We start from the raw sequence: 26,388 nt of genomic DNA on the forward strand, positions 1-26,388 counted from the left end.
ATGTTTGTAAGTTTCATTGTTGTATTATTTCTCTATAAATATGTCCCAAAAAGGATCCGGAAGTAAACTAGATGTCTTGACGATATATTCATTCAGAGTTTAATCGATTTTATTTCCATTAATATGAACAAGATTAATAGATGTAAGTTCAAATACTAAAAGATTGCTCATGCTGCCACACATACAAACTAACAGCGTATACATAGAAATAGAAAGGGTGATATGAGTGCCAATGAGACAACTCGTCATCGAAGTCATACTTTATAAAAGTAAACCAATACAGGTCAAGGTACGGTCCTCAACACGGAGCATTGGTTCACATCGAATAGCAAGCTATAAGGGGCATCCAAACAATTACTAGTAAGTGTAAAACCATTCAAACGGGAAACTAACGGTCTAATCTATATAAAAAAACTAGAAACGAGAAACACTTATGAACCAATTAACAAACGACTGAAAATCAGATGCCTGTCAGGTGCAAACAATTGCAGCGGGATTACACGTTTTAGTGAAACCAAATTTATCTGAAACAATAATGTAACATCACAGTATAGAAATACATATTATAAAATATCAATTAGAATGGCTAAACTCAATCGAAAAGAAAAAAAAACAAACTAAGATAGTAAGCTTTTTAAAATTAGTATAAAACCGTCATACTATTCACTTCGTCAAAATGCCTTGTTACAGAGTGAACACTAGACAAAGGGTTAATCAACGATCATTGGAATAAATCAAATCATGTATAGGTACTTTGTAATTCATAGGAACAGGTTTAAAGTACTTTCAATGCAAATAAAAACTTCTTAACTAGTCTGAAACCTACAGTGTGACCCAGTTGTTAAGGCTTAGATTTGCAGTTACCGGTATTTCCTTTCTTTAGTATAATTTCGTTTTTATTGTTATAACATTAATATTGATTGCTGTTTACTACTAATAAATATTGTTCTGCATCTGAGATATTTATACAAATCATTTAACATGTGTGTTACGTCATTACGTAATTTAACACGTAGAGCAATAGTTTGGAACGCTTATATATACTTTTTAAAGGATTTACGAAATCATTTAATATGATACTTATTTTTCAATTTGTAATGCATCCATTTAGAAATTTAACACTTGAAAAACGATTTTTTTCCCAAACTTTTGTTATGAAAGTGTTTTTCCATTTCACAATTGTCCATTACAAGAAATAACAATAAATTCACAATTTTAATGTTTAACTCCAACACTAAATTGGGAAAACTAATAAATAAATGTGAACTGTCAAGTTTGCTTAAGCTATTAATCGGCATACCGCATCTTAACATTCACTTACAACCCTGTTATAATCAACTAGGTGGCGTATTACATTTACCCAACTGAACATGTTGTGTTCTTGTAACACATATAGTTACATATATTACACGTATAAGTGTCATGTATTACTAGCACAAACGAAATGAAAGAGTCCCTAATAAATATTCAAAGAAATAAATGTTATGTTTGAGAGTCATTTATTTCTGTAAGCCTTTGTCTATAGAAATCGGATTAATTATCAATTAAATCATACGCAACATTAAAAGTTAGATTAAATCGATATAAACAAAATTAAGACTGCTACAAATATTATTTGATTTTTCCATACTATACACCTGGAAATAGGTATTACAACGATAACATTGAACACAATTTAAACTGATATGATTGTATAATTTGGGTTTTACCAAATACTTTAAATCCGTTTATGGTTTAAAATTGAATTTGTGTTATAGCATTTTTAGCAAACTTACGACTAGAGAGACGCATCATTAGATCTCATTGCAGAACCAAAGTATTTTTTGTAAAAATTGCCAAAAACTATTTTCGTGCAGCTGATCTGTTATGTCCATGTAGGATTAATATTGATTAAAAAGTCAGTTAAAACCATGAGTTCAATTTCAAATCATAAACGGATTAACAGTATTTGGTAAAACCCATTTTATTTGGTAAATTGTTTATACATTTGCGTACTATTTTGTACATTTGAAAATACATTAGAGACACAAAACTTTGATAAAAGAATTGACTTCGTATTGCACTTATGCACACAAAAAGGCAAACTTTCCGTTTAAATGCAAGTCAGTATATAGTCTACAAAAGCGATAATTAAATATAACTGGAATGACGGACTATTAAATGAAGGACTTGCGACGGGTATTTACTAAATGAGTTATTATCAATAGGAATTCGCCTTGCTATTTTTAGAAGGTTACAAAATTTACCTAAAATGTTTACAATTATTTGGAAGACTAACAAGAGATGTAATTATGAATGGTGTTTTGTGGTAATGAACACAATAATGCTGGTTATTGAATACCACGTTAAGTTAATTCATAAAAAATATTTGAAATACGTGCAATATTTGATCCTAGAAATGATAATTTGTGGAAATCCCAATTATCCTTATTCCATAAAACCAATTCTATTGACAAGCAGGTGCTAAGCTAACACGAGTTACAGCAATTTATTGTATGAAAGTTCACAGTTAGTTTTGAGGACAGATTTGGACACTTATGTAGTTAGTGGGAGTAAACTCATTAGTTGTTATAACAGACAACTAATCAGAAGAATCAATTAATAAAGTATAATTTCATACAAATTGACATTTCATTTATTGCAAATGATACAACATCGGAGAGATAGTTGTATTCATTGTTAATTAGTGGTTGTAAGCAGTTTTTTAATTCTTTTACATAATAAGTGTTTTGTTAATTTATACCGTGTTGTAAATTGTTAGATACAAAAGAGAGAAGAAAGATACCAAAGGGACAATCAAACTCATAAATCGAAAAAAAACTAACAACGCCATGACTAAATATGAAAAAGACTAACAATAGTATACATGAGACAACATAGAAACCTAAAGAATAAGCAACACGAACCCTATTACAAATAAGGGGTGATCTCAGGTTCTCCGGAAGAGTAATCAGAACCTGCTCCACATGTGGCATCCGACGTGTTGCTTGTGTGATAACATATCCGGTAAATAGTCTAACTCGGTAAGTTACATTCACGAATGGGAAGGGGATTGTAGTTACGACGTAAGGAACATATAAAATATCATTTGTGAAACTGTTATTCCATAACGGCCAACTTGTGCTGGCGTCCGTAACATTAACGAAGGGATGATTTCAACTTCACCATTTGAAATCCTTGGTTTAATAGTTCCTTGTGAGCAGCAACCCACTATCAAGAAATCATGATAGGAAATGCAAGCACGGGAATAACGTATAAAAAATATGTTTACGATGTGCAGCTTTGACACACTGATACATTATAACATAATAACAAGATTTGTTATACATATCCCTGAAATCATTTGCAATTTTCCTGTTATATAGAAAATCACATCATAGAGAGGCATTATGTTTGAACAGAGGTAATTATTAAAAAATTCAGAAGAGGACACAATAGACTGAACAAATATTAATAAAGATTCAAAATAGGTGTCTTCTACGACATATTGAAAACAAAAAAATAGAATTGAGGCATTTTTCCTAAACATATCGGCAAACGACAACTGATTTATTGTGCAGTGTATCTAATTAGGTTTCCTCACGGGGATAAGTGATCTTCTGCAGAAACTCTAGCTTCCTTTATTAAAAAGACCACCAAAATGAAGAGGAAAATTAGTCTTGAACCCCCTTTTTTATCGTTTAAATAGTTAGACCGGCAAAACAAGTGATCTATTGGTACGTGGTTTTCCTACTCATACTATATCGATAGACTCGACATGCTTGTGTATAAAACAAATGCTATGAAATGACAAAATTCTATGACAAGATCTTTAACAACGCTTTATACTGTAGATCTTATCTCTAAAGCTTGAAAATACAAAACGCTATTTAATATGCTGTGGGTTTGGTAACATTTGTTAACACCAAAAAAATCGACGTTCGTCATTACGCAAACTAGAGTTTTAATATTTATTGAATTCATGTTATCTTCGTTTTTTTTCAATTTCGATAAAAAATATATACTTCAAGGGTTTAATTATATTACAAGATTGATCATCCTTTTCGTTTCTATAAATGATTGAAATTTAATTTGTTCAACATACAACACGTTTTATTACATAGATGTTCACCTGAGTCTTTGTCATAGTATCAGGTATACAATCTTTATTTTCAGTCAACATTTGGTAAATTGTTCTATCTTTATATAGAAACATTATTTTCCTAAAATATTTTTTTTCTTTACAGATGCGCAAATCGAAATAAATGTCTTTCTTATGATGTTGGAAAAACAAAATCCTTGGATGTTGCAAACCGTAAACAGAGTTGGTTTACTGACATGATAGTTATCAAAGTTACCAGGTTTATAATTTGATACGTCAGACCTGCGTTTCGTCTACATAAGACTAATCAGTTACGATCAGATTAAAATAGTTTTAAAGCCAAACAAATAAAAAGTTGAAGTTCATTGGGGACCCAAAATAAAAAAAAGAAGTTGCGCCAAATACGACTAAAGTAATTTATTCCTGTGATAAGAAAATTAATAGTTTTGTAATAGGAAATTTATTAAAATGACCATATAATTTATATTCATATCAACACTGAAGTGCTGACTACTGCACTGGTGACACCCTCGGGGTTGAAACGCCAACCAGCAGTGGCATCGACCCAGTGGTGTAAATAGTTATCAAAGGTACCAGGATTGTAATTTGATACGCCAGACGCGCGTTTCGTCTACATAAGACTCATCAGTGACGTTCAGATAAAAAAAGTTTTAAAACCAAACAAATAAAAAGTTGAAGAGCATTGGGGAACAAAAAAAAAAGTGTGCCAAAAACGACTAAATTAATTTATTCCTGTGATAAGAAAAGCCTTAGTTTTTGTAATAGGAAATTTATAAAAATGACCATATAATTTATATTCATATCAACATCGAAGTGCTGACTACTTAACTGGTGACACCCTCGGGGGTTAAGTTACGTGAATTCACAGTTATACATCCACACTATATCGGCTAGGCAGTTGCACCGTTAGAAACTCGAGAGCTGTGAATTTCGTTTTTCAAATTGAGATTGTAAAATACATATCAATAATGAAAATGTTGCCCGTAACCATGGTAACTCTATTTTTCATATTGTTTTCTTATTTATATTTATTGTGTTGTTTTTTTTTTTGTTTTTTTTTAATAATAAATCAAATGTTTCTTAATTTTTTATTTTCAATTCTTTTTAATTTGGTTGTTTTTTTTTGTTTTTTTTTTTAAATGGAATTAATAAACCAGTCCTTCCTGGTATGTTTACATTACAGGTTTTATAAATAACATTACATCTTAAATCAGATGGGAGAAGATGATTGTCCGTTCGCTTTCTTGTTGAAAAGAAACACGACACATATTTGTATTCATATTTATTGACTGTTTGCGTAAATGTTTATTTCTTTGCAGCTGTATTTTATTACTTTATCTATACGTTTTATGTTGATGTACAAAGGGTGTTGCTTTTTCGACACATTATACATAGATATATATGACATTCAGATAAAGAACAGCAACAAAAACACTGTTCCTATGATTTTTGTGTGTGTTTTTTTCTAGTTGATGTTCATTCATTGATGTTGTGTCATTAATAAATACTACTTATCGTCTTTTTTTCTATTCTACATCTGATATCATGAAAGATTTGGAGAAGTATAAGTCAAGAAATGCATTAATGATCAAACTGGTGCATATAATCAGTTTAGATGATCCACGTCAAAAAATGTATACACCTTTTTTGCAACAAAACTAAATACGTAAATTTGCAGTACATTTGTCAGGTATCATTCATTCTTATAAGCATAACAAGTGAAGACACTTTTGAACAAGGATGAATAAGGCCGTTAGTTTTCTCGTTTGCTTTGTTTTGCAATGTCGTTTTGGGGCTTTTTAACCCCAAAGGATGACTGGGGAAACGAAACATGGTCGCTTGATCTTATCTTGCCCGTCAGCAAAACGCTTGCCGGAGTGTGGCTTCCGTTTGACTGTGCAGGATGTATTAAGTTCGCAGTCACGTCCGGTCAAAATGGGGACGTTAAATCCGATTCCTTGTGTAAAGAGAGTTAAACGCTCCTTTCATGTTACAAACCCTTGCAACAGCTCTTCTAGGTGCCCGTAGGTGGCATGTTGGAAGGTCAAATTTATGTCCCTATCCAATGTACCCTCATTTTCCAGTGGCAGTTTAAATGTCGCCGACCATCCTTCCGAATGGCCTCAATTATGAGAAGACCTACTTATTGCATTTATTGTTAAAGCATATTTATTTTTAGTGGTTTGGGAAACAAGTTTTGCAACTTATATCAATCCCTTTCCACTTTGCGGGTACGAGTGCTGCTTTGTAGCGGCATTAGCCTACTCTGTTTCGAAATCTACAAGGGAGTATTTAACGTGCAAGAGATATGGCTCTCTCTTAACAAGGATCATCGTTTCCTCAAGACCATACTTCAAATGGTGTCAAGGGAGAGCCGAAAATTCAGTTCCTGAAGGATGATTAACTATAGGTCATCCTTCAGTCTTCAACAATGAGTAAAACACATACCGTATAATCAGCTATAAAAGGCACAGATTGATTGATTGATTGTTGGTTTCTTAATGTCCAGTGGCAAATATTTCATGCATATCCAGGACGAGAACAAGTTAACAATACATAATAATTAAGAGAGCCGTGGTGTAGTGGTTAGTCCATCGAACTACTAACACCAAGGTTCCTGGTTCGATTCCCGTTCCGGATAAAAATTTCAGGAACTGAATTTTCGGCTCTCCCTTGACACCATTTGAAGTATGGTCTTGAGGAAACGATGATCCTTGTTAAGAGAGAGCCATATCTCTTGCACGTTAAATACTCCCTTGTAGATTTCGAAACAGAGTAGGCTAATGCCGCTACAAGGCAGCACTCGTACCCGCAAAGTGGAAAGGGATTGATATAAGTTGCAAAACTTGTTTCCCAAACCACTAAAAATAAATATGCTTTAACAATAAATGCAATAAGTAGGTCTTCTCATAATTGAGGCCATTCGGAAGGATGGTCGGCGACATTTAAACTGCCACTGGAAAATGAGGGTACATTGGATAGGGACATAAATTTGACCTTCCAACATGCCACCTACGGGCACCTAGAAGAGCTGTTGCAAGGGTTTGTACATGAAAGGAGCGTTTAACTCTCTATACACAAGGAATCGGATTTAACGTCCCCATTTTGACCGGACGTGACTGCGAACTTGATACATCCTGCACAGTCAAACGGAAGCCACACTCCGGCAAGCGTTTTGCTGACGGGCAAGAGAAGATCAAGCGACCATGTTTCGTTTCCCCAGTCATCCTTTTGGGTTAAAAAGCCCCAAAACGACATTGCAAAACAAAGCAAACGAGAAAACTAACGGCCTTATTCATCCTTGTTCAAAAGTGTCTTCACTTGTTATGCTTATAAGAATGAATAATACCTGACAAATGTACTGCAAATTTACGTATTTAGTTTTGTTGCAAAAAAGGTGTATACATTTTTTGACGTGGATCATCTAAACTGATTATATGCACCAGTTTGATCATTAATGCATTTCTTGACTTATACTTCTCCAAATCTTTCATGATATCAGATGTAGAATAGAAAAAAAGACGATAAGTAGTATTTATTAATGACACAACATCAATGAATGAACATCAACTAGAAAAAAACGCACACAAAAATCATAGGAACAGTGTTTTTGTTGCTGTTCTTTATCTGAATGTCATATATATCTATGTATAATGTGTCGAAAAAGCAACACCCTTTGTACATCAACATAAAACGTATAGATAAAGTAATAAAATACAGCTGCAAAGAAATAAACATTTACGCAAACAGTCAATAAATATGAATACAAATATGTGTCGTGTTTCTTTTCAACAAGAAAGCGAACGGACAATCATCTTCTCCCATCTGATTTAAGATTTAATGTTATTTATAAAACCTGTAAGGTAAACATACCAGGAAGGACTGGTTTATTAATTCCATTTAAAAAAAAAAACAAAAAAAAACAACCAAATTAAAAAGAATTGAAAATAAAAAAATAAGAAACATTTGATTTATTATTAAAAAAAAACAAAAAAAAAACAACACAATAAATATAAATAAGAAAACAATATGAAAAATAGAGTTACCATGGTTACGGGCAACATTTTCATTATTGATATGTATTTTACAATCTCAATTTGAATAGAAATTCATCTTATAACTTGACGTGATTTTAATTTTGGTGTACAAACAATTGGCTTACGCGTAGTCTTTTAGATTATGAAACGGTGAATTCGTGTAACTAATGTCCGTATGAAATTGGAGTCCTTTCGAAAAAAAAATACATTTCGAGAATTACTCTCAAAAGTAGCAATAGTTATTGTTTCATTGTTACTTGTTGCAGATCACCGCACATAAATAAATAAATACAATAAATAATTAAATAAGGTATAAAAATAATTCACAACAAGAAGATACACTTATTTTCAATTATCAAAATCTTCAAGTAACTGATTCATGTTTGTGATTGGTGTAATTGATGGTCAACTTTATAAACCAAGCGAACCAAAACTAGACAATGTATGTGCATTCAGATAACGAATCAAAGTCCTGTGAGCATATGGGTTGGTAATTGTTTAAAAAATTTGATAGTCTGCATGATGTATCCTCTCTTCGCGACAAATGTGTTGATGTTGTAGTCAACACAGCATCTTACTATATTGTTTATATACGGTAATGGCATTATTTTGAGTGTATAATAGGAGCGACAGATACCAAATAAACTCATCAAAGATACAAGGCTTGAAATTTTATATTTGTGCCAGACGCACGTTTCGTCTTTAAAAGATTCATCAGTGACGCTAGAAGTAAAAATGTCAAAAGGCCAAATAATGTACGAAGTTGAAGATCAATGAGGATCGAAAGTTCCTAAAATGAAATGAAAATGAAAAGGGTGGGTGAATTCTGGCTTGAAGTACAAATAGGTTATTGAAATATCCTTTTTAAAAAGGGGGGGAGTATCTCGACCCCAATTTTATAGCTCTCCGCTCACCTAGCACAGAGAGTAAAATGAGCTTTTCACAATACGTGTCGTCCGTCGTCTGTCGAACATATAAAACTAAAGACTGAGCAACACGAACCCCAACAAAAACTGTAGGGGATATCAGGTGCTCCCGCAGGGTACGCACATCCTGCTCCACATATGGCATCCATTTTGTTGTCCATGTTCTTACAAACCGGAAAATAGTCTAATTCGGTAGGTCACATTCATGAAAAGGGAAGTAGAAGAAACATACCCGATATCATCTGTGAAATTACGCTAAACCAAATAGTGATGGCGTCTGCAAAATTTACGAAGGGATGATTTTAACTTCTCAATTTGGAACTCTTGTTTTGATAGCTTCCGTTTGAGCAGCAACCCTCTTTCAATAAAATAATGATAGGAAATACAAGCGCGAAAATATTGTATCAATTTGAAGATATATACTCTGTATACAGGTGCTGCTGTAATGTTGCAACTTAGAAATGTATAGTTCACAATTGGGAAATAAAGTTATCTCGGTTGTCGTAAAGTTTTGTTTTCAACCGACCCTCATTTTCAATTTATAGATGTACGTCAAGATATGAGGCGGACTTAACTGTATATGTCCTTTATCTCTTGTTCGATATGATAGATGCGTTCAACGTGGTCACCACATTTTGAATTATTTAGTGAGAGAACATCGTCTTAATAGCGGAAAGTAAAGTTAAAGGATATTGCTAATTTCTTGGAAGAAGTTCTTGTATGAGTCAGACTCGTAATAATAAAGAAACGAGTCGGTTAGAAGAGGGGCACAATTGGTTCCTCGATCAAGAAAACAAGCATCTTCATAATGTCAGTTTCAGAGAATATTTTGTTTGAATCCGTGTAATACTTTACAAAGTAGAATGTATGCCTCCCTTAGACAAGATACTTGTATCTACTTTGGTAATTCTATCTTATAAAACAAAGCAGTACCAACTCGTTCAATCTGTCTTTTAGTTAACGTTTGGAATGAGGAATACTTGTGTTAGTGTAGAAAAGTCAAATGTTTTAATACTATTGCAAGATGAAAGAGTCTTAGATTGTTTGTACTCTAAAAGATATTTGGAATTTTTTAGATCAACATCTGATTTACGCCACCTCTAGAATGGACAGTTTCACAGTTACTTTGAAGCCCGGCTTAGATTGCTGATAAAATAGATGTTACTAATTTAAGAAGAGGTTTCGTGGAGCACTTTGAAGACCAGTCAATATACCGTTGTTTGTTAGAATACTCATGTAGTTTAGGTTTCCAATACAGTGATGGAAGATTCAGTTTTTTATCTAAGTTGAAATTTCAAAGGAACATAGAACAGACCTATGATTATCTACGATTTCCCTCTTTGTAAAGAAAGGGTATATGTGGAGATTTCAAGTGAATTGCCAATACTTAGTTCATTTATCAAGGAGCTTATGTAGTGAGTTTTACACACAAAAAAGATGTTGTCTCGGGCTTTATCTGCGGGGATAACAATATAGTTGTCATAGAGGTAGGACAAGTGTTTTGCAACCTTTAAAGATTGACGTAGCATGAGTATTGATAGAACTATTCAGTTTCTTAATTCTGATTTGTATCAACAGCCTCACAGCCTTAATCCATTTGGATATAGTATAAATGTCCTTCTTCTCGCGGTTAGACCATCGCCTAGCCTAATCCTCGACTGAAAACATCAGTATGTTAAAGTTATTTCCAATTGATTGATTAAGGCTCGCAATATTTCGGACCTTTGGATAACAAATTTCGCAGTGAAGTGTTATTGACAATGTCGAGGTCATCGGTAATAACGTGGCCAGCCGGATTATATGAGAATTGGGAGTGCAATCAGGAGGTTTAGACTTGAAGTCGTCAATATTGAGATCCTACAAAACGTGTTCGTAATTTTAAATTTTAGTTGCAATTGATTTGGAATAGGTATAAGAAATGGTTTGTGCAGACTGATCTTTGAAATAAGGAACTTTTTTCTACTGAACTAATTTATGATGAAGGATATTGCATAAGTTGATAACACTGGACACTAGTTGGTTGAGTAATGCTTTTCAGTACGAACATATAGTTGTGACTTGGACGCATTATTAAATAGAAAACAGTACATATAAACTCAATGAAAACGTATCAATATATATTATCGAGTATATAACATGTCTATAACATTCATCTTTCAAGTTGACATGCGCGTATCAGAGATATTAAAAACACATTATTCAATTCTTTTACAAACGGTAACTTGCTCAAACATAATCTAACATAACTATGGAACCTTTTTCTGAATATTTGCATTTGTTCGTTCCCGTGTCACAGCTGATTTATTTAAAACAAATGTTTTCGTATGTCTATCCTGAGATGAATGTACAAAGAAAAACAAATTGTCAATAGACTTGTGTTCAGACTTCAGCAAATCCACAAAATCAAATATCCAAGGACATGCAAGTTTTCTTCTATCCACGGAAATTGGAAATTGATACTCACGAAAATAAATGAATCAACAGTATCATATTTTCATTTGATAACAGTTAAATAGTTGATAAACAATAACAATGCATATTACAGCCAATTTCGAAAACTGTATCTGCCTTTACAGGGACTGAATTTAAAAAAAAAATAGATAAAAGGCCACAAGACCATGAAGACGTTACATATATTTATCTTTTGAGACATGATTAAAAAATGCGATACTTACGAATAGAAAATAAAGGGAACAACCTAGTGCAATTGGATTTTTTTTTATTTATCAAATGTTGCGGCAAAGACTTCACTGAAGAAATATAGAATTTGCATCGGTTGTAATACCAATGGTAAGTTTTTTTGTTATTAAATTATGTAAATCTGATATATTGATTTCTTAACTTTGTAGGCCCTTAACAATACGCTTCATTTAAGTCAAAACTAAGCAATCATACAACAAGCAATGTAAGACAGTTAAATGTGTTCAAGCAATAAGACATTAAGAAGATAACAACACTAATAAATGCAAGTTAACATTTTGGCTGTGTTCAGTTTTTTTCACAAACGTAGTCTCTAGGATAGTCACATTTTGCATCATTCCACTTGAAATCAAGTTGATAACCAAGCATCATACAGTGCTGGTTGTCTATACCTAGTTAACCTTGTGCCCACCCTTGAAACAAAGTACTGGTAGGCAAATTCACAGTGGCACTTGTATTTTCCCAGATAAACACTCCTTCTGTTGCTAAGTCAGAACCTCCGATCCAGTAATCTTTAGACGGAACTACAGGAAGACACATGCTATTTTATTCATAATATTGTCATATCAAAAACGCTATACCCTTACAAATCGTAAATAATATTAGGCTCATTATTTGACAGATGCGCATTTTCAACCACAGAATAGCTGCATTTGACCCAAAAAATCGAAATTGTATGTTTTCAATACTCGTCAACTGAGTACTGTATGTGAAGTTTTCACTTATTCAGCTACATTCAAGAATCTCTATCGAGTCTTTTAATTTTGTAGACGTAACGCGGATTTTGTGTACATTATTGTGATTCGTTTCAACATGAGACTCATCGTCAAATAAATCTAAGAAAGACCGAAGCATTTCTAAGCCACAATATATATCGTCATTAGAATAGGGATTACAGTATTGTAATTTCAGTTTGCACTTCGTAATAATTTCACTGTCGCAAGTATTTGTGTACCAATCTGCACTACGCATCGCTAGATAATTTGCGACAGGAACATCTACGTCTTACTAAGGCCAAGCTTAAAACAAAATAGAAATATATGTATCTCCTAATTCAAGACTCCTTACCGATATTGGCTACATAGGACTTGAGTAACTCATCTTCTTCCGAAGTCTCTATTATCGCCAGGTAACCACCGATACTATTACAAAATGTCTGAAAAGCATTTAACATATTAAGAAAGTACAAAGTACGCGTAATAGGTAAAGTACATATTCCATTAATTTTTCATTTTTATTTTCGTAGGCAAAAATGAATCACAAACGATCAGTGGTAATTTGGAATAACGGTTATGTATATACATGTAAACAGCGCAATTTCGAAATTCTATATATATTGTTCTTAAATTTTGAATATAAAGAAATCGTGTTGAAGACACATTATGTCATGAAGAAATAACCTCATCTGATATATATGTTAACAATGTAGAAATTGATTGCTAGCATTTTCGAATAAACATTTGATGTACTCGAATCGCTTTTATAGATTTATTAGCAAATTAATTATCCAGATAAAACTGTAGAACGAACAGATGAACATGTATTCATTATCGACAGGTGAATATCAGCTAGTTGCACCTCTTTAAACATGTTTAAAGCAGCAACGTGAAGAATAACTGTGTATGTTTGACCCAAATTAAAAGTCGACTAGATTGTCTTGAATGATATTCAAATCTAAACTAATCGTTGACTCGCTTTTCGGTGGTAACGAGCAAAGAATGTCCTAATTGTGTTTGTTGTGTTTGTGTCATGATGGTCTTTTTGTCGGTTTTAACAGGCTTATTTTCACATCTAATTCAGAGTCATTATACATTCGCTCACAATGATACTTTATTGAACACAGGTTGGATAATTTTGAAATTGAAAAAAATCTACTAGTTAAACATATCATCTAAGTAAAACCTGCAGAGAAATGTGATGCGGCTGAAGGTTTCCTGATCAGATAAACATTTTAAAAATTATGATTTAATGATGTTTTTCATGACACTTTTCATATCTTCATTTAAAAATGTGACTTATAAGAATCAGAGTGTAAATTATCCATATATTGTTATTGATCGGTAATCAAACAACCAACGATGAACATTAGACAATATCGCATCACTTTTTAGATTATTGTTTTTTGTTGATTCCAAATGCAAGCTGTCTGTACTCTATGGTAGTGCACTTTGAAAGAAATGTCTATTGAAATAGTTCAATTTTCAAATAAAACTGAGAATTGAATTGGGAAGTGTGTCAAAGAGAAAATAACCCAACCAAAGAAAAGAAAAAGCCGAATGCCACTATTTAGTCTTTCTGCATCTTTGATTTTGAAATTTGTAGATTTCAGTTTTCCTGATGATGTTTAATCCACAGAAAGCTTGCATATACGTGAGACACATATCCTCGTGCGATGTGTTTTCGTACTAATAACAATTTTCACTGCTGACGGTTTCCACTGAAAAAAAATTATTCACGTGTGCACTCAAATTTTTAAAGCATGATCTGTCGAATGTTTTTAGGTATTGATAAATTTTTTGTGTCCATGCTTACTACCATTGTTGTACTGTTTCCGATTTTTTTGCGATTTTCTGATGTCAATAAATGGCGCCGTATGCTTTCGTATGAAGTAAAATCTTAATCAGTATACGAACAGGAAATGACTATAAAATCCGGAAAAGAGTATTTCCTAAAGTCGTAGTTCTATTAATTGCTCGAATCACAAAAAAAGTACTCAAACTGACTGGTAAATAGTTTTTGGTTGATGTACCATGTGCTTAAATAGTAACATTTGGACTTTTTTTCAGATTGGCACTGGGTTTTCATAAAAAACATCATTTTTCGATTTTGAAACGCAGATATCAAAATTTTATTAAATGAAAAAAGCTAAAACTGTTTTCATCTTTATGTATAAAGGATGTAAAGAAGGAATGGCAATAGAATATTGAATGAATGGAGTTTGAACGACAATTCTATATGAGAACTCTGTTGATTTTAAGTCGCTGGTTTGGTATGAAAACGACCAAAAAACATGACAGTCACATGTCGTAAAGATCTGGTGTCTGACAGGGAAACGACATATCTGTACTTCATGTAACCCTACAGGATTTCCTCAACAACTATTCTAGTGATGCATATTTTTTTACATTAAATAAAAATGGCTAAATAGGTCCGTTTTATTAAATTTGTAATAACGTCTTTTAAAGCGACTTTGAATATGTTTCAAATTTATCTCGTCGTGGTATTCTTATTGTTGCAAATATATAAACCGAAAAACCCGACACAATATTTAAGATTTGAATGCTTCTTTTTGTAACTTTACTGGGGTGTAAAAGCGTTGACCGAAGTACATTTTGAAAATGTGCGCACGGTCAACGCTTTTACAACCATATGAAATTACAAAAAGAAGCATTCAAATCTTAAATATTGTGTCGGGTTTGTTAATAGAACAGGAAATATATAGATGTAAACCTACCTTTTTCGGCATAATAGGATGACCCTGGAGAGGTTTCACATAATGTCGTATCAAGTAAAATTGTGTTGAATAGATGGCAATCTCCATTTATAGTGTAGGTAAACGAAACACAAAATGGATGGGAGGCACAGACTTTACACAGACTTTACTGCAAACTACTGACGAAGTTTTGTTCACTACAAATTCTATTCCATTTTCACAAAGAATATTATTCACATCATCTCTTCTTGTATATAATTGTTTAAATTTATAAACCCCATAACAGTTTTCAAAAACTGAATGAAGAAGGAAAATTAGAAATATTACCATGATCGATATCAGTTTAGAAAGGAAGTGTGCGAAATGGTATGTGTTTAATTAGAAAAATCTGTAATTCATGCAGTAACTTTCCTAGTGCGTGTGCATATAAGGCATTCCGTCAGAACAACGTCTTTCGACATGGAGTAATTTTTCGCACTTTGTTGGTAAAATGCAACACTTGTTTATACTGAAACCATTGATTACTCTTAATCAGGCAAGGATTACAGATTTTTAAACATAGATTAGACTTAGTTTCCGTCTAAATAACATAGAAATATTATAACATATCAAAGAAAGTCAATTCGAGTCATGAGGAAGCTACAATGAAAAATTATAATCTTCAAATGCATTTTCCGTGTATATGTTTTAAATAGCTTAAGTAAAATTTGAATCATTTCTAAATTATATGTCTTTTTCTTCGATCAATTTATTAAATTTTATGGTGAAACAAATTTCATGCATAGTCAGGCCGAAAATAAATTCGTCGTTATCAAACAAATTGGCCCTACAAGAGCATTTACAATGATTCTTTAACATGGAAGGTGTACAAAAGATTCCCTGCACAAGGAATATAATCAAAGGTTCATCGGACATGTCAAAGCCCCGTTTTGTAACATAAAGCACAACGATAAATTTCATGGTTTCGATGGTCATTTAAAAATGCTATGTTGCACTAAGATGGTTTACGTCCATTTGACGTAGTGTAACTGGTGAGCTATGATGAGAAGGACAATAACAATCAAAACCAAGGAGTAAACAAAGACTTACAAAACCAAAGGCCATTTACATCAACAGTTATAAATGATAATAAGAAAAACACGAACTGCACTAAAAACCGAGAGTGAAATCAGGTGCTCCGGAAGGGTAAGCATTTTCTGCACCTTATACGGCACCCGTCGTGTTATTTCTTTGTTCAGTTCGGTAATGATGGAATGTAATTATGACTGTGGAAGAATATCAGATATGATTTCTGACACACTTTTGTCATAATGGCCAATCAGCTCACGATGGCGACCGTCATGAGTGATGACCTTAATTTGATTGATTCATAGCCCTGCCTTAGCAACTTTTGAGAAAGTAGTATTCCTCGTTTAACAAAATCAACGTACTTTGAGCTAGCTCTAGAGTAACGTATCAATTGAGACACATATACTCCATATCCATATGAAAAACTCAAGTATACAATTTCTTGTTGAAAATTCTGTACATCATCATTTGAATGAAAACATAATAAGACTTTATCAGAATCGTTTATTTATAATGTTATACAGAAGTTTGATTCAACCTTTTATGCATCGACTGTGAAATATGTCACTTTTTTTATTTATACTATGTTATTTGTAGTGAAGAAACTTATTTCATATTCTGCATTAGTTACACACTAACCTTCATGAAACTCGAAAAATATCAGATTTAATAAAGAAATATGGTTTGAAAATTCTATGTTATTTGACCAAATATTTACAATCAATTAAGCACCAAATATTGTAACAGATTTATTTATTTTAGATTATACTTTTGTTTGCATTTCATTGTTTTAATTCGATCTACTTTCCCAGACTATCATTGAGAATTGGAAATAATTGGTCATTGCTAAATTCGTGTGTGCTTATTTGTTTATCTCGTTATAGAATTAGAATGTGGAGAACAGAGACAGGTAAGGGAGCTACCATTTGATTTTTATGGGGGGAGGGGGGGGGGGCTAGGATGAAAAATGTTGTCCTGCTTTTTTTTTTAGTTGTAATCTTTGTCCTGCCTTTTTATTTTTTACTCTATTCGGTCCTGCCTTTTTTTTTACTAGTTTATCCTGACTTTTTTTACACAAATTGTCATAATCTCGTTAGAATTAGAATATGGAGAACAGAGACAGGTAATACCTAAAAGATATCTGTGTAGATGTATAAATGTATAAACAAAACTGTATGTATGTAGTCAACTGTATCATGTTGATAACACTTTTCAAAATATCAAAAGAACAAATCCACTAACTATTACCGTAAGTCAATGTAGGGTGAAAAATCCCTATACAACAGGATTAAAAAGTATGTATTTCGATGTTTATATTAGTATTATCATGATGTTAAAATGGTCAACCACATGCTGTCTACTGTTTTGAATTATTGATGGATATGAGTACAGTCGACACTGCAAATCATGAGAAACTTTATGAAATCAATATAGCGACAGGTAAAAAACACTCACGAAAAAAGTAGTTGGCATTTAATATCGTTGTGAGTCTTCCGAGATTTATGAATTTTAGCGGTTTTCGTTAAATGCTCTTTGTTATGTTTTTTTTTTTATGTTAATCCTTTATTTGCTGATGAAATCTTTGGGTTTTTTCTATTTAAATTTTAATTGTTTAAGATATTATCAGACGTTTTGGTAACCTATATGGCCATTGTTACATCATAGTTCGTTCATGTGTGTGTTATGTTAATGTAATGTTTCTGTTGTGTCGTAGTTCTCCCCTTGTACTTGATGTGTTTCTCTCAGTTTAAGTATGTAACCGGATTTGTGTTTTCCTCAATCTATTAAATTTGATTTTTTGTTATACTATTAGAATGTTCGCACACAATTAGTTTACTCAATTCAAAAACATTTCTCTTATTATAATATATGTATAAGAAAAGAACATTTAACCCTGAAGACCCACCGAAAAAATAATCTTGAAGTTTGAATGAATGAAGTGAAACGTGGGGTTTAATGGTTGATTGGGTTTTTTTCAAAACTCATGCAAATATACCCAACTTTAAAAAAAATTAGTGCCATTCAGTTAATTAGCACTCTTTTTTGAAAGTTTGACCTGAACATTTGCATACTGAGTGGTATGTTTGTTGATTAAAAATATTGATGTTATATCGAAACATATCAACTTGTAATATAAATGTATTATTAAAATATTTATCCATTACAACTTTTAAGAGGTCAATAAAATTGAGAAAGGAAATGGGGAATGTGTCAAAGCAACAACAACCCGACCATAGAGCAGACAACAGTCGACGGACACCAATGAGTCTTCAATGTAGCGAGAAACTTCCGCACCGAGAGGCGTCCTTCAGCTGGCCCATAAACAAATATGTATGCTAGTTTAGTGATAATGAACGTCATACTAAACTCCGAATTATACACAAGAAACTAAAACTAAAAATCATACAAAACTAACAAAGGACAGAGGCTCCTGACTTGGGACAGGCGCAACATTGCGGAGGGGTTAAACATGTTTTTTGAGATTTCAAACCTCCACCTAAACCTTTAGCCAATGTAGAAAAAACAAACGCACTAATACGCAAAGTAAAACTCAGATTAAGAGAAGTCCGAGTCCGATGTCAGAATATGAAACAAAAGAAAATAAACAAAATGACACTAATACATACATAACAACAGACTACTAGCAGTTACTGAGCTTCGTACCTCAATCAAACTGATTGAAAGATTATGTTTTCATCATATGAGAATCAGGCACAATCCCTCCTGTTAAGGGTTTAGTATTATACCATCATGACATATATGAGAAGAACATATATCGTGTCATGCCAACAACTGGTTTTAGAATAAATGTGTTTAATTCTGATGTAAAGACCCTATAAGTGAATCAATATTAAAACCAAAATATGCAATCTTTAATGACCTGACAACAGTATTGTAACTATATTCCATCTCAATAAGACTGTTTAAAGGTTTAGTTAGCTTTTGGGGTGAATACTGACATTTTTGTGCTTAGCAAAGAATATTACCATAAAAGATTGGACGTGAAATACCTGAACGCATAAGATGTATGCATGTTGAGTTATATTTACGAATTATTTCCTTATACCGATGATTAAAATTTAGTAAATGATTTGTGATATCGAAAAATATGAACTAATTTTTCACAAATATATAATTTTCTCTCGCTAAAATCTAATACGTTGTTACAAGTTCATTTACAAAATGCAGGAGCATATTAACAAGCAATATATATTCAACCAAAATAGACAATCCTGCTATTTGGTTAGATGAAGGTACGGAATCGACCGAGTTGTGATGAATAGAATAAATTCCAATCAGCAATCATCGGGTAAATCCGATACTTCGTAAGATGAAGGTACGGAATCGGCCGAGTTGTGACGAATAGAACACATTCCAATCGGCGATCCTCGGGTGAATCCGCTACTTCGTTAGATTAAGTACGTAAGCGGATAGTTGAGACAAAAATTAAACCACTGTATCAAAGTGTTTAATATTTAAAGTGCGAGGCTAACGAGCTCTTCGAATAATTACATGTGTGCTGTTGAGAGACGGGAAATACAGTTAGACACACGGTATAGTGGTAGGATTTTCGTTGTTCAATAATGGTCTTAGACGCCATCTGAACAAAGTTTACCTTCGTTGTCAAAGTTTGACAAAAAGTTGTGTTTTACAAGTGTTCGATTTACATTTTATATACTGTCATTGTATTTGTATTCACAGATGTAAGAGCACATATTGTCATCAACCAAACTGTACCATTTGTACTTGTAAGATCGGAACATCCGTATAAATGTTCCATTTGCATCCGGTTGACCTCTAGCCCATTTTGAATACGGCATTCTGGTCCCATCATTAAATGTCCATTGGTGTGATGAGTTTAGCATGCTTGTTCCCTGAATACAGATGGCGATGTTGTACACAAGACCAATGTCAGCTGAAATTTTAAATATTATCAGAATTTAAATATGCCAAAAAATCATGATGGAGAAGAAAAAAAAACATGAGCACTTGAAATCTTTGTCTGATTTTGGTAGGGTTCATATTTGGCCTACCTTAGTGTTGTAAGTTGTGTTTTGCAGACTTTTATAGTCGTTTTTTCTATTGACCCTTCAGATAAAATATCCCTTTGGTATCTCCCACTTCTCTCCTTATTGTGCTTTCGATGATTATGTTGGTCAAAATATGGTAATCGCTAATAATTTGTTGGGGTGAGTTTTATTTTCAGATTGTTTATTTTTCATTTTGTATAGATCGTGGTTTTTTCTTTCGATTGTTTATCTCTTTTGCCTATGCATTTAATTTTTGACATATACAAAATGTATGAACGTCTCTTTGGTATCTATTGTCTTTTTCTAATGAAATAGATATCAGAGTAACCTAAAGGTTCGTTTCGAATTCCAAGATGAAATTAAATCTAGGAGTTCCTTATTTAAGGAAAAATCACAAGTTCAAACACATTTAACGAATGGAAAATACCTTTCATATTCCTGACTTGGTTCTTGATTTCCCTTATGTAAAACAATGGTGAAATAATCCAGGTTTATAACTAGCTGTATGTCTACACGAACTCTAAAGATAATGGAACAGTCGAGTATTTTCTGTTGAGGGCAAATATCTCTTATCACTGAGTGTTTACTGTTAAGGACAAATATAATCTTATCTCTGAGTTCATAATTTTTTGTGATTTCACTTTTTTATAACACAGTACATTTTAATAATTTTGTAAATATTTTTCAATTTTCACCAGCAGGATATACGTCTTTTTTGGGGTATTTTATAACAATTTACAAAAAACATACCTCGGTTTGTACACTAAGAATCCGACAAAGCGCTTTACACAAGTATCAAATGGTGGCATGCAAGTGAGAAATTTGCTAGCTATTATAAGTTGTATGGTTCGCTACTGACCCACTACGGATGCAAAGAGGTAGTAGAGGCCGAAGGCGGCATCTTCTATAGATTTTATTCACCCTCTATGGTAGGTAGGGGGTTAGTTATGAACCATATAAAAAATTTATCGCACGCTTTACTTGTTCTGTTCCGTTTTATAGAAAGTTTGACAATAAAACACAACACAATTAATAGATGACGTCACCATTAGCTGAATGACGCTACGTCAGGAACACCCAATGACATTTACTATCCCCGTACGGATCCATAGTTGGTCTCCACATAAACCGTTAAACCAATCATAACAATATTATTTACCCTCAGTGCAATAAAAAAAAACATATCATTGTCGTAGGGGAAAGTGCTCTATCAGGTCAGCTATTGAGGGTGTTTTCCATTCGTTTGATTATTTTGTCACGTTTGATTAACTCCAATGATTTAAGAATTTCATGTTTGATACTTTTGTTCATTCTTTTTTTTCTTCAGTAAATACATCTGAACTATTATTTTCTTTTGTTTTGTTTGTGTAAATATATCTAGAATTTCTTTTTACTTTGTATCATATTTTGGTAAAAAAAAAAAAACTAGTTCGCTACTCAGTTTCAAAATAACAAGCTTTTCATAACGTTACACTAGTATTTATTCTTCAATTCGGTGTTCTACTATACAGATACAGCCCTACAGATATCGCTATGCTGTATCTGAATACTATACAGATATCGCTTTAAAGCTCCGCCCACTGCCGGACTGAGTATTGTATGAACCTGTGTGACCTCAGAATGTGTATTGCAGTCGCATTCTAATGACATATTAATTGTGAATTAACATTTTTTAATACGTTCTGTTTGTTTTCAAACATTTCTTTAGATCAACAAGAATCACAACAATTTTCTGAGAACATACACACATGAACAGCAGTCTTTTCTACGATGACAACTATCGATTTCAAAACTTGAATGTGTATGATTGTGTAACAAAACAACCATGATGTCAATTTCAGCATGCATGTTTAGTGCATGTCGAGTCTGAAGCATAGGACAACTCGTACACTCCTGTTTCAAATTCGAATTCTTTTTTGCGAACCCGTCTTCAGCTGAATGTGTGATTACTGTATCGTATTACTACACGGGCCTCAGGGAATTTCAAATCGAAAATAATTGCAAAACATGAGTTTTGTGTCTTTCATAACACAAATAATATACAGAATTAATTGCAGGATAAAGACAATAACTGTTTAGTGTCTTTAAATATCAGCTGCATTTGTACTCGGCTCGAAACAGGTGTATTAGCTCGCTAAAAGCTCGCATATACCTTGTATCCTAGCCTCGTACAAATACAGCTGACATTTAAAGACACTAAACAGTTAGTGTCTATATGTTGATAGGGGATTAATAAAAGAACCAAATGAGCAAAAAATAAAATATAGGTCAATGTACTTGTTTTGGAAATAAGTCATTGAAATTTTGGTGGATTTTTTTCATAGCTTTACCTTTGACAAGTCTCGGTGCTAAGAAACTGTTTGAAGGCAATTAAATGGATAAATCCGGAGGATTCTTAAAATCTGACAACATCGCTCCCGTCACGCTTCAGTGATTCCCTATATAATCAACATAAAATTTTCTGAATCCCCCTACATCCGCCTCTGTATACAAAAAGTACCTGTGATTGTTTCTATGTAGGATTGTCTTTCTTCAGAATCGACCCTCACAAGATCTTCGTTAGGTTCACTACATATCGTAGTAATGGTAGAATCGGTAGCATTTAATGCTGCTCCGAATTTATAGCAGAGATCGAGATATCGATAGTAAAAGAAATCAGGCTTGCATCGACCAGAGTCTGCTGAAATTTAAAACTATATTGTGAAATATGTATATCGTCCAAATCGTCTTTACACAAATTTTAAAATATAATGTGCTTTTCTATATAGATTAGACCGTTGGTTTTCCCGTTCGAATTGTTTTACACAGTAATATTGGGGCCCTTTATAGCTAATTGTTCGGTGTGAGCCAATGCTCCGTGTGGAAGGCCGTACATTGACCTATAATGATTTACTTTTATAAATTGTTATTTGAATGGAGAGTTGTCTCATTTGCACTCACATCACATCTTCCAATATCTATTGGTTATAGCGTTTGCATGTATATAACGTCACTTGCAGTTCGTTTTGAACAAGTTTTCTGTTTAGAATATTCTTTACTCAAAATCTGTGAAAACGTGCATTACTTGAAAATTGGACCAGAAATTTCTAAAATACATTCAAATTGAGTTCATCCATGCTTGTGCATGTTCATTACCTACTGCAAACAAATGTAGAATACATTGTGTGTGACAATAGATAATTGAACACTGTAAAGTTTTCTTTTTTATTATTTATTAAAAGGGGCAAGACCATGGTTCAGTGAGATAACTTTTTAAATCAGTCATTTTTTTTTTAAAAGCTAACATCATAAATGTATTCTAAGCATTTACCAGATAGTCATTTGAAATAATCAATGTTAACTAGAAGCTTAGAATAATTATATGTTTGACACAAACGTACTGATGATTTTAAAAGTTATTTTTTTTCAAAGCAAGATTTACCTTCTTAAACATGTTCAAGCATAAATTGTTAACTTTTCCTTAAAGAAAAATTTACGAGAGAAATATTTTGCAATTTTATGCCAATACAAACTTTGTTACAATTTTTTTTTTTATCCAGCAGAATTCTTTAATTACTATTCAGTTTTGTATCTTTAATATCTTTTTATTGTTAAATTATAATATTCAATATGAATAATGATTTACCCTTTTACTTACTGATAATAGTAATGTAAAATTTCCATCCCGCTCCAGACTGTGACCGGATTGTATATGTAAACGGATCTTCATGTAGGATACACGTGTTCGATACTCCATTGTAAAAATAGGATACGCAACGATTCTGATTTAAACATTCCATTGAACAATGAATTAAAGCTTCTACTTTAGATATGTGAAGAGATTTTTCATCTTCGTAGGTGTCGTCGTAAGCCTTTACATTTAATGCGAAGATGTCTTTTATAATTGTTCCGACGATGCAGTTAAAGTACAACAAAACACACAAAAAAGTCACATAAATGCAGTTCTTGGACACCGTGTTAGCTCTGAAAATAAAAATAGTGTTGTATTTAGGACTCCTCAAAGCTTAAACAAGATTTTTCCGTTTCTTTCCGTTTTTGTGTTGATTCTTTATTTGGTTGCTCGTTCAATATCACAATTACCAAACGGAAATGGTAAAACAAATATGTATAGATATTATTTTCATACAGAATAGATTTAACCCTTTCGCCGATGAGTCCCGGTTTACCGGGATTCACGCTTCAGACAGCTGACGATGAGTCCCGTTTTACCGGGATCGGAATACCTCTTTTATGTTTCCCGCTTTAAACAGTGCAAACATGAGTTATCTTTCTTTGATGAATACCCAGATGAAAGTGTAAACATGACGCTTCCGTTTGTTGAAAACCGTGTCAAAATCAGAGGAAATTTACGGAATTTACGAGAATTTGAAATGAGGGAACATTTTTTTTGAAAGAATATGGAAGAATTGAAGCCAAACTAGTATACTTTTTTGACAAAAAATGTCGTTTTAAGTACAAAACACTTGCAATGGACATCGTTCAGTGTGAGGAATTTGTACAGCCTCATAAAAATTTTCAAAATTTTGCCGTTTTGGGTTAAAAAATTACGATTTGGGGTCAAAGAGCAGAATTTTGAGAATTTTACCTAGAAAATGCTGAAAATTTGAAAATTTGAATATTTTAAGAAGAAAAAATTATTAAAACATGAATAAAACTGTGAACATGGTGTTAGTGAATGAAATAAATACACAAATAACTACAAACAAGTTTTAATTGACATTTATTATGAAGATCTCCCACTTGAGTAATAGTAGCCAGGGAAGCCATCGTCTCAGAGTAGCTTCTGTCTGGGCAGCAATCGGTGAAAGGGTTAAAGCTTTCAAGCTTGCAGAATAATTAACTTCTGGACTTGTAAGCCCCGTATTTCTATTAAAATTCCAATGCTATCCGTTATCAGATTAAATATTGTATGCAATTTAATGTTGTTATTGATATTTCAATGCTTTAAAAAGTAAAATCCAAAAAATACTGAACTCCGAGGAAAATTCAAAACGGAAAGTCCTTATTGTGTTAAATAAAATATTGAGGAAGGTATGTTATTAAACTAATAATTTGTAATAAGATGGATTATACAATTCTAATTGTTACGAGACTGAAACATAATCTCATTTTCGTCATTTTTTTATTCTAATCTCAGATATGTAAAAGAGAAAATCCTTTTTATTCAAATTTTGATATCAATGAAATTTAAAGGTCAGTATACATCTTGCATTTATATCACTGAATTGAATGCAAATCAATAGTTTAATATGTGATGTTATCATATACTTAAACTAAATAACATAAGATTTTTACTGTATGATAATAGCATTAAATTAATGTAAATTCCATATTTTTCGAATTGGTGCTTAGCGGGCTGATATGAAAAGTTTATCAAATGCTTCGATTGTTATCAAATGCCTTTCCGTAACGTTATCACATGGCATTCCGGCGATACTCGGCAAATTCCGGGAAATACACCTCAATGCTACGTTTTCAGTGAAAAACATTACGAAATAGTGTACAAAACAATTATTTAGATACTGAAAAGTATATTGTGTAATAATAACAAAAAAAAATATAAAAAAAACAAACAAATTATTAAATAAATGCATTCTTTATAAGTTTCAAACATATAATTTAGAAAGTTACTTTGAAAAGGTTGACTTTTCCAAACAGTGTTCATTATGTATATTGTTGGTTTTTTTTTGTTTATCGAGTCGTCAATATTAAAAATGTTTTCTCCTCTGTTGAGGCATATGGTAGAAAGACTTTGATATAGAATGTACTAAACTTGGGTCCGACGTCCGTGAACTTTTCAATCTTTGAACTTCTATTTGGGAACCACGTAAAAGGATCAATATATGAATCTGTTATTTTTCTCCATTGTTGAAGCATATGAAAAAAAGATCATAACATGTCATTTTTCATATCGAATGTATTATCAACCCTCGGTCAATATCAGCCCTCGAGCCATGCGGCTCTTGGGCTGATATTGAACCTAGGGCTGATAATACGGCGATATGAAAAATGCCATGTAATAATCTGATAATATTTCATAATGCCATGAGATGTCATGACAAGTTTAGTAGTATGCTTTCAATTATACCTA

At 32.6% G+C, this 26,388-nt stretch overlaps 1 protein-coding gene and 1 long non-coding RNA gene across 4 annotated transcripts in view; one reads left to right on the forward strand and one right to left on the reverse strand.

Moving 5' to 3' along the window:
- LOC143053462 (polyhomeotic-like protein 1) overlaps positions 1-26,388 on the forward strand; it is a 181,488-nt gene that overhangs the window by 37,102 nt on the left and 117,998 nt on the right. The gene's annotated exons all lie outside the window — the stretch shown is intronic.
- Positions 19,761-24,247, reverse strand: LOC143053470 (uncharacterized). The gene is made up of 3 exons (XR_012971364.1): positions 23,935-24,247; positions 22,798-22,977; positions 19,761-20,182 (listed from the first exon to the last, which is right to left on the reverse strand). It is a non-coding gene; the product is annotated as an uncharacterized LOC143053470 (long non-coding RNA).

The sequence above is a fragment of the Mytilus galloprovincialis genome, chromosome 12, assembly GCF_965363235.1.
Source record: "Mytilus galloprovincialis chromosome 12, xbMytGall1.hap1.1, whole genome shotgun sequence".
In the NCBI taxonomy this organism is placed as follows: domain Eukaryota; kingdom Metazoa; phylum Mollusca; class Bivalvia; order Mytilida; family Mytilidae; genus Mytilus; species Mytilus galloprovincialis.